Raw genomic sequence first — 9552 nt, 5'->3', positions numbered from 1 at the left:
AAATTAACTTTTTTTTTATTACTCAAGAGTTGGCGGCCCTTAGGCGTGAATGCCCCTATACTCGGGGGGGGGGGTATGCGCATTGTCCCCATAACCATACATACGTAAGGAATCATCGCTTGGTGTAAGTTGCATCCCATGTGGCTTGCACCCAAGACCTCAAAGTTATTCGTTGAGACCCCAAGCCACCCAAACTATCCCTTGGGAACAGTAAATAAAATTAACTCGAGCTTAATTAGTTAGAGCATAAGAAGCCTACAATTATTAACTAGGATTGATTAAAGTTTATTGGCATAAAGATAATTAGATTTGACTAGCTTACAAAAAAAAAACAATAATAATATAAAGTCATCAAAATACTCTTATAGGTAATGCACAACAGTACAACAACTTCCAAAGTCAACTATGACACTACAAAGGGTCCTTTTTCACCTAGTATGGAAAATGTTTCCTCTTTTAGCTCGTAGGGGTTTTTCCTTGAATTGCACATTAAGGTTCTTTCTAGCTACTAAAGCTACATCCTTAGAATCCTCCTCTAATTCTTCTCCCCCTAGGCTACTCCCTTCTTCTTTCTCCTCAACGTCTTTTCTAATTCCTCTTTCATCATCATCCGTAAATAGTTACCCATTTTTAAGGATGACGACTCTTTGGTGTTGGGTGCGTTGCCCTAAACTCGTAGTTTGTATTTATGTAAAAACAAATGTATATTCAATAAAGTTTTATTCGATAAATTTGTTGTTGAATTCATAGCATTGCATTGTCCAAAATCCAATAAACTAAACATCCAAGGTTATTATCAGGTAACCGGGACAATATATATATTGGGTATATATTTGATATACTGGGTATATAATTGATATACCCCTGATATACTAGGTATATATTTGATATACCCCTGATATACAAGTGGATATTGTCCCGTGAATAACCTAAACGGTCTATAGTATATGGATAAGGCTGGGTACCTTATCCTGGCAACACTATTGATATGGGCCACTTTGTAAATGCTACAGATGACTCGATCCAAGTCGTTCGGGTGGGGACATGCGAGTGGGGGTATCCTATACAGTAAGTTTATATAAGACCGGACCGTGAAATAGCCAATCTTTAGATGTAACGCTGTTAACTAACAGATTGCTATTTCATAGGATGACCAGGCACATCATTCTCATTCCTAAGTGAGTTATAGATTCCTGCCCATGACGACTCGTCATTTGATCTGTTGGGTGAGAGTGGCCCGAGTGGCCGACTCAACATTCCTACCATTTTGGGGACGAGACCGAGTGGGGAGCTGGGAACATAACTTCACAAGATGGAATTCACTCATCCCCAAATTTAGGGGAGTACATGAGTATTCTCTTAAATGCTGACTCTGGGACTTGACCAAGAGGCCCCACCCTCTCACTGGCGCAAGATGGACTTCCGGTTACTGGTCGGACCATAATCGGGTTGTTCATTAGAGAAGTAGTGGTATTTAAGGAGTAAGATGTAGCTCAGGGGTAAAACAGTAATTTGACCCAGCTTGAGTTACGAGCACTCGTGAAGGATTGACTTGCCATTAATGGTCGATATCCATGGACATATAAATAATCTATAGTGATAAGAGTTCAACTGTGGGTTTTTAGTGGAGTAACCCGTAGTTAACTTATGTTGATTAAGGTGGTTAATGAGTTTAACCAAATTAATCTCGTAACGTTGGAGCTTCTAACCTATAAGTCCATTAGGTCCCCTTGCTAGCTCGTAAAGAGTAATTAAGAACATAAAATCTTGGAAAATAATTTGAATTGTTCAAATTTAATTAAAGGGAATTTTAGTTAATTGTGTATGACACAATTTAAGATAATGTATGATGATATATTATAAAACTATATATTATAAGAGAATAATATGATTCATATTAATACTATATGTTAAAGTTTGATGTGAATTAGATTCATATTAAATACTATAGGTTATGAGGGAAATGTATATTTGAATATGATTCAAATATTTATTTATTTAATTAAATAAGATTTAATTAATTATTAATTCAATTAAAATAGTCTTAATTTAATTAATTATTTAATTTATTTATTAAATTAAATAAATTATATATATATATATATATATATATATATATATATTTGTTAATTATGGATAACTCACCACTTCCCAGCAATTTTGGTGGGAAAGTGGTGAGGTGGAGAGTGGGAAGTTTCTTACCCTCTCCCTCTTCCCTCCGTTCTTTATAAAACACAGGGAATTTCCCTGTGTTATTCCCTCTGTTTTGAGGTTGTTGATCAAAAAGGAAGATCATGCTCTCTCTCACAAAAACCGATTCTCAATTTCTTTATTTTTGTTCTCATTTCTCCAAGATACGAGATACCACAATCTCGTTCTAAAGTCCTGGAGACACAGCGAGGTAACTTTGTAGTGGTGTTCAATCACGCATTCAGCAGTTTTTGTTCGTGCTATCACGATGCTCGTGCTCGAGGAAGAGAATCTGCCAACGGTGTTCAAAAGTAAGTGGTTTTCTTATTCTCCGTGAGGCTTAACCTCGGTTTTAAATAGAATTGTTCTGTTTTTATATGAACCGGTATCTTTCCTCTTCTAAAACGAAATTGAATCACAAGCGATAAAACGCTTCCGCTTAGTATTCGATCCCTTCAATTGCTATTAGAGCAAGATCGTGATTCAATTTCATTTTTGGAGAAAACGTACTGGTTTTGGTGGGTTAATTTGATGCAAAAGATGTATGTTGGTTTGCTAGTAGACGGTTTCGCTTTTTTGCATTTAGATTTACAATTTATGTTGATTCGATCAATGTAAGGCCCGTTATTTTGGGCATTTTGTTGTTTTGGGCATAGTTCGGGTCGTTCGTGCAAAAGTGTTGCTGCAAATGAGGGCCGGATTTCGAAGCTTTTTGGAGCATTTTCGCTACTGTAACAGAGAGCAGAGCAGCAGGTCCGTGATAGTAGGCTATTTCATTGCCCAATCTCTCCTATTGGTGCTGCCTACCTTCTCCAAAATACTCTTTATATCACTATTTGATATCTCATCTTGACCGTTCGATTGGGGATGGTATGATGTGGAGACTTTATGATGCCTGATGTTGTATTTGGCTAGGAGTGATGCTACAACTTTGTTGATAAAATGGGAACCTTCATCACTGATCACGACTCTAGGTGTGCCAAATCTTGTGAATATGTTCTTATGTAAGAACTTGGTCACCACCTTTGCATCATTGTTGGGGCAAGTTAGGGCTTCTACCCATTTTGACACGTAGTCAACTGCCAGCAATATAAAGAGTGTCAGTTGGAATGGGGGAAAGGTCATATAAAATCCTTGCCCCACACATCGAAAAGCTCCACCTATAAGATGTATGTGAGTGGCATCTATGATCTTTTGGAAATGTTTCCTACCCTATGACATTCATTACAATGCTAAACTAGCTTGTATGCATCCTCAAAGATAGTAGGCCAAAAATATCCACTCTGGAAAACCTTTGCTGCTGTGTGTTGTCCTCCAAAATTCCCACCATATGGTGCTGAATGGCATTCATCTAACACCTAGCGTGCTCCAGCATTCGCAACACATCTTCTTATCAATTTATCATGACAGATCCTATAGAGGAATGAATCATCCCATTGGTAGAATTTGCTTTTATGCATAAATTTCTTCAACTGATGTTTATTCAACTCAACTGACAATATCCCACTAGCAACATAACTGGCCATGTCAGTAAACCATGGCTTATCCTCCTCTTCATTCACAACCTTGATTGCTAACAATTGCTCATCAAGAAATGTGCCTCTAATTTTTGTCTCTTCCCTGGAGCTTCCTAAGCCTGTTAGCTTGGATAGTGGTAAGCAACTAGATTCTCTGTTCCCTTCTTATTCTTAATCTCTATATTGAACTCTTGCAACAACGTAATCCAGCGAATTAGCTGCAGCTTAGCATCTTTCTTTGTCAACAGCTACTTCAATGTTGATGGTTTTTATACACTATTACCTTTGACCCTACCAAGTATGCTTTGAACTTTTTGAATGCAAACACCACGCCTAACAACTCCTTTTCAGTTGTGGTGTACTTTATCTGTGTCTCTATCAAAGTTTTGTTCGCGTAATAAATCGGATGCAACAGCTTTCCCTTGCATTGAGCGAGGACTGTTCCTATAGCATAGTCGCTCACACATTAATTCAAATGGTTGCGTCCAATCTAGCGCTGTGATGATGGGCGTATGAGTGAGAGCATATTTTAGCTTATTGAATGCCTGCACACAATCAGAAGTGAAGTTAAAATATTTATCATTTTCTAGCAATAAACAAAGCAGTTTAGAGATTTTAAAGAAGTTCTGTATGAATCTGCGGTAGAACCCAGCATGCCCCAAGAAACTGCGAATACCCTTGACATTCAAAGGTGGGGTAGCTTCTCTATTGCCTCAATCTCTGCTTTGTTCACTTCAATGCCTTGTCTGGAGACTCTATGCCCTGGCACAGTTCCTTTTTATGCCATAAAATGACAATTTTTCCAATTAAAGACTAAATTTTCTACTCACATCTTCTAAGCAATTTTGTCAGATTTTCAAAGCACTCTTTAAGTGACTTGCCAAATACCGAAAAGTCGTCCATAAAAATACCTCTACCACATATTCTACCAAGACAGAAAAGATCGCCATCATACACTTTTGGAAGGTTGCTGAGACATTGCAAAGCCCGAAGGGCATCCTTCTAAACGCAAATGTTCCGTAAGGACGAGTAAATGTGGTCTTCTGCTGATCTTGACGGGCAATTGTTATCTAATTATACGCGTTGTATCTGTCTAGAAAGTAGTATTATTTCTTTGCCTGTGAGTTTGTCCAACATTTGATCCAATAAGGGTAGAGGGAAATGATCCTTTTTAGTGACCTTATTCAGGTTTATGTAGTCCATGTAAATATTCCACCGCGTCACAGTTCTAGTCGGAATCAACTCATTCCTTGCGTTTTCCACCACAGTCATGCCCCCTTCTTTGGCACGCATTACACTGGGCTTACCCATAACTATCTGAAATAGGGTAGATAATTCCTACATTCGACCACTTGATTATTTCCTTCTTAATAACCCCCTACACGACAAGATTTAGTTTTCGCTGGGGCTCAATAGAGTTTCTGCTAGCTTCGTTAAGTACAATCTTGTGTATACAGAAGCTAGGCTTACTCCCCTTATGTCTATTATAGTCCATCTGATTGCCGTCTAATGAGTTCTCAACACACTCACCAGTATTTGCTCCTTTCATTACACTGGGCTTACTCATCAGTATTTGCCCCTTCTTTTCCCGCGATAGGCCTTTTTTAACATCCACAAGCGCTCTTCAAGTTGCAAGGAATGGTTTTCCCAATAGGATGAGAACCTCTTTATCTTCGTCATAATTCAAAATAATAAAGTCAGAAGGGAAAATAAATTTATCTACTTGCACTAAAACATCCTTGATGTTTCCTTCAGATATGTGATCGATCGGTCTACTAACTACAAAGTGACTATTGTGGTTCGCGCTTCTCCCAATCCCAGCTTGTTGTAAATGAATAGAGGAATCAGGTTGATACTCGCTTCCAAATCACATAGCGATTGCCCTATCTTCTGCCCTCTAATGGAAACCGGTATGGTAAACCTCCTATTGTCCTTCATTTTAGCATGGATTTTGCTTATGACGATGTTGTTGCACTCCTTGGTCATTGCTATCGTTTATATTCTCCCAACTTCTGTTTCTTCGCGAGTATGTCGTTGAGAAACGATACGTAAGTAGACCTTTTCTCTAATGCTTCCACCAGCGGTATGTTGACATGCAACTGCTTTAGCACATCAAGGAACTTTCTGAACTGCACATCCTGTTCTTTCTTTTGCAGCCGCTTTGGATATGGTGCTATAGGACGAAACTCGACTGGAGCATCATCGTGCTCTATCTGCTCCCTTTTCTCATACACTCTCTAACAGCAGCAGGCGGCGGCCGATCTTCGATCCGTTGCACGTCGAGACCAAACCCGAACGGTAGTGACGCGCTGATTCTGCAGCAACAGCGATGGTTCGAGTGTCATTCGTGACAGATCGTCATTTGGGAACGGCTCCTGACGGCTTCGGGTCCAAACAACACTCCTTCATCACCTAGGCTCGTGTACAGCGGTGTTCGGTAGCTGATTTGGTGCGTCCCCTCTGTTGCAACTCGTGGACAGCAGCGTTTTAGTGTCATTCGGGCTTACCCACATCCGTTCGAAGCCAGATTTAGGCTACCCACACTTTGGCGAGCTAGATCTAGGTTGCCCACACCTATACGAAGTCGATGTTGTGGTAATGAGTCATTTGAACCCTCTTAGAATTGATTTCAAAGACTGAATAGTATATGTAACTTGCTATTTTTTTTTCTGTTTTAGTGCCTAGGTGTGAGATCGACGTAAAACTTAGGGGCGCGGATGTGAGTAAGTAGACAAGGGGCGTGTGCGTGCGTTAATGTGTGTTAAATGGTTTCTAATGTGTTGTTTTGTGATGTTTAATATTGATTTTGATACGCTATTGTGCTAGGTAACTCTCGTTTGTGTTAATCTGTATAGTTGGCGTAGTGTGGAATATTTGTCGGCGATAATTGATTACGCTTGTTTACATGCGTAAAAAGAAGGTTTTAGATGCTGTTTTTACAATGTTTCAGCTTTGTTTCCGATTTTTCTCGATCGTTTGAGTTCCAATTCATGCAAAATTCATATATTATGGTTTGTGGTTGGCTTATATTGTATTTATGACATTTTAGGACCATTTGGGAGTGCAAATTAATCAAAAGAAGCAAAAAGACGAAAAAAGCATCATGGGAGGCGCCAGGCGCCTGGGAAGCCTGCAGAAAAACTGGTTTTCTTCCAACTTTGCCCTTAATGAAACGCGTCTTCCAATGCGTTTTGGTGGTTCCAACCGATGCATACGTGTAGAAGAAGTGTTCCACTATCAGTTTGAGCACGATTTGGTCAGTCAAAAGAGTTGGAAATGGGTGATTCACCATCGTTTTAGGACCTACCTAACCAATTATGCACAGCTATAAATTCCAGCAACTTCTCCACCAAAATCATCAAGCCTTGCTTCCTTCACTTGATCATTTTTAGTGTTTCTTTGTTGCTTTCTAAGTACTTTTGAGTTGCTTTCATTAGTTGCTTTTCGTTTTTAAAACCCGAGTACTTTACATTCTTTTATTGAGCTTTGTTTTGTTTCCATTTGTACTTAGTCATTTTCTACTTATTCAAATATATAAAAATCTAGCACTTTGCTTATTCTCTCTTTGCCTTTACTTTATTTTTAATTAAGAGAGTTGTGTTTTTGGAGGAAAGAGCACGTGACATTCCCCCTTGCTTGAAAGAGAAGGGCGAAGCTCTAAATCCCGATAAAAACTCTCCGTTAGTTAACTTTTGTTTTTCACACATGCATTCCACATTCAACCATTTTACTTGCTGTATTTTCTTCAATATGTCTTTCTAAATTCCCGTCTCTAGCCTGGTTATGGATAGTTAGCCTTTTATGTCTAAAAAGGGTTGCTAAGAAGAAGTGTTTTTGCTTTCCATTCATTGCTCAACATGTTTTCCCAAAAAGTTAGGATTTAGAGAAGGCCACTGTAAGTCTTAACAAGTCAATACTGAAAAGGTTGCTTATTTGCATTGTTGAGTGGTTAAACCGAGGAGAGGAGCGCCTTAGACATAAGGGTTCCGCTTAAGTAGCCTAGACATAGGACCTTAACCCGAGGTTGCGACTATTTCCATCCTAAAACTAAGATATATCAAATAATAGACATATTAGGGAATGTCTTAGGACTTTGAACTTGCTTAGACATAAGTCAAGTGAGAAGCGTAGTCGTTGGTTTCTAAAGTAAAATGCGTATTGTCCTTAGCATGTCCTTGATTCTTTTTTGGCTAACTTGAAGTAGTTCGGGCTAGGTTTTATCATTCTAAGTCCAAATCCCAAATCCAAACCATTATTTGTGACCACTTCCCATTTTACAAGAATCACTCATTCCAACATTCACTATTCTTTAAAACTTTAGAGTTTGGAAATTGTTTAGAAGTCCTTGAGGATCGATACTTGGATACTCCATCCATTTTATATTACTCTGACAGGTGTGCGCTTGCATCTATATAATTGTTACCACGCTTAGCGCGTGCGTTCAGCATAAACGCCCAGTCAATAATGGTGAAATTTTGCCTTGCTAAACTGCTGAGAATTGTTGTGGGATGATGTGTGTTTACAGAGGATGCACGTTATAATAGAACTATTGTGATTATGCTTTCTTATGATGTGAGCGTGCTTGTATAGTTTATATAAATGTTTCTTTATGATGCGAGCGTGCTGGTATGAGTCATATTATTTTCTTATGAGATGTGAGTGTTATTGAAGCATATTTTCGGACCCCGTTCGCAGGCTAGGGGTTGATGTGAAGTTGGTTATGACAAGGAACGTTGGATTCTTGGGGAAAGTGAATGGATGAGTGTCAGGGCCTCGGGTATAAATGGTCGGGGGCTGATACGTCACTAATTGAGTATCGAGGCCTCGGGTAAAAAATGGTCGAGGGTCGATGCGAGGAGTCTTGTAGAAGGAAAACTATTGGGGCCTTGGGTAAAAATGGTCAAGAGCCAATAGATGGTGAAGTCATCGGGGCCTTGGGTAAAAATGGTCGAGGGCCGATACAGTAGTGTCAGGGCTCTGGGTAAAAATGGTCAGGGGCCGACTCTACTCGAAAGAGTTAGCTGTGGAAGGTTAGGATAGCTATGATAAGCGTAGAGGTGTTGGAGATGTTAGGGAGACTCGAGGTTGGTAACTAATTTGTTCATGGTTGTGGTTGTCGCCGAATCTTATAGAGTGTGTCTATGTTTGATTGCATAATGTGATTTTGTGTGAGCATGATGTTTGTGTGTTGTTGGTGAGGGCTGACTGGGCGTTTATGCTGAACGCACGCGCTAAGCGTGGTAACAATTATATAGATGCAAGCGCACACCTGTCAGAGTAATATAAAATGGATGGAGTATCCAAGTATCGATCCTCAAGGACTTCTAAACAATTTCCAAACTCTAAAGTTTTAAAGAATAGTGAATGTTGGAATGAGTGATTCTTGTAAAATGGGAAGTGGTCACAAATAATGGTTTGGATTTGGGATTTGGACTTAGAATGATAAAACCTAGCCCGAATTACTTCAAGTTAGCCAACAAAGAATCAAGGACATGCTAAGGACAATATGCATTTTACTTTAGAAACTAACGACTACGCTTCTCACTTTACTTATGTCTAAGCAAGTTCAAAGTCCTAAGACATTCCCTAATATGTCTATTATGAGATATATCTTAGTTTTAGGATGGAAATAGTCGCAACCTCGGGTTAAGGTCCTATGTCTAGGCTACTTAAGCGGAACCCTTATGTCTAAGGCGCTCCTCTCCTCGGTTTAACCACTCAACAATGCAAATAAGCAACCTTTTCAGTATTGACTTGTTAAGACTTACAGTGGCCTTCTCTAAATCCTAACTTTTTGGGAAAACATGTTGAGCAATGAATGGAAAGTAAAAACACTACTTCTTAG

Source organism: Momordica charantia (genome assembly GCF_013281855.1).
Source record: "Momordica charantia cultivar OHB3-1 chromosome 7 unlocalized genomic scaffold, Mcharantia_2.0 BLBB01000007.1, whole genome shotgun sequence".
Lineage (NCBI taxonomy): Eukaryota > Viridiplantae > Streptophyta > Magnoliopsida > Cucurbitales > Cucurbitaceae > Momordica > Momordica charantia.
The sequence above is the reverse complement of the archived record's forward strand: the minus strand, read 5'-3'. Positions refer to the sequence as shown.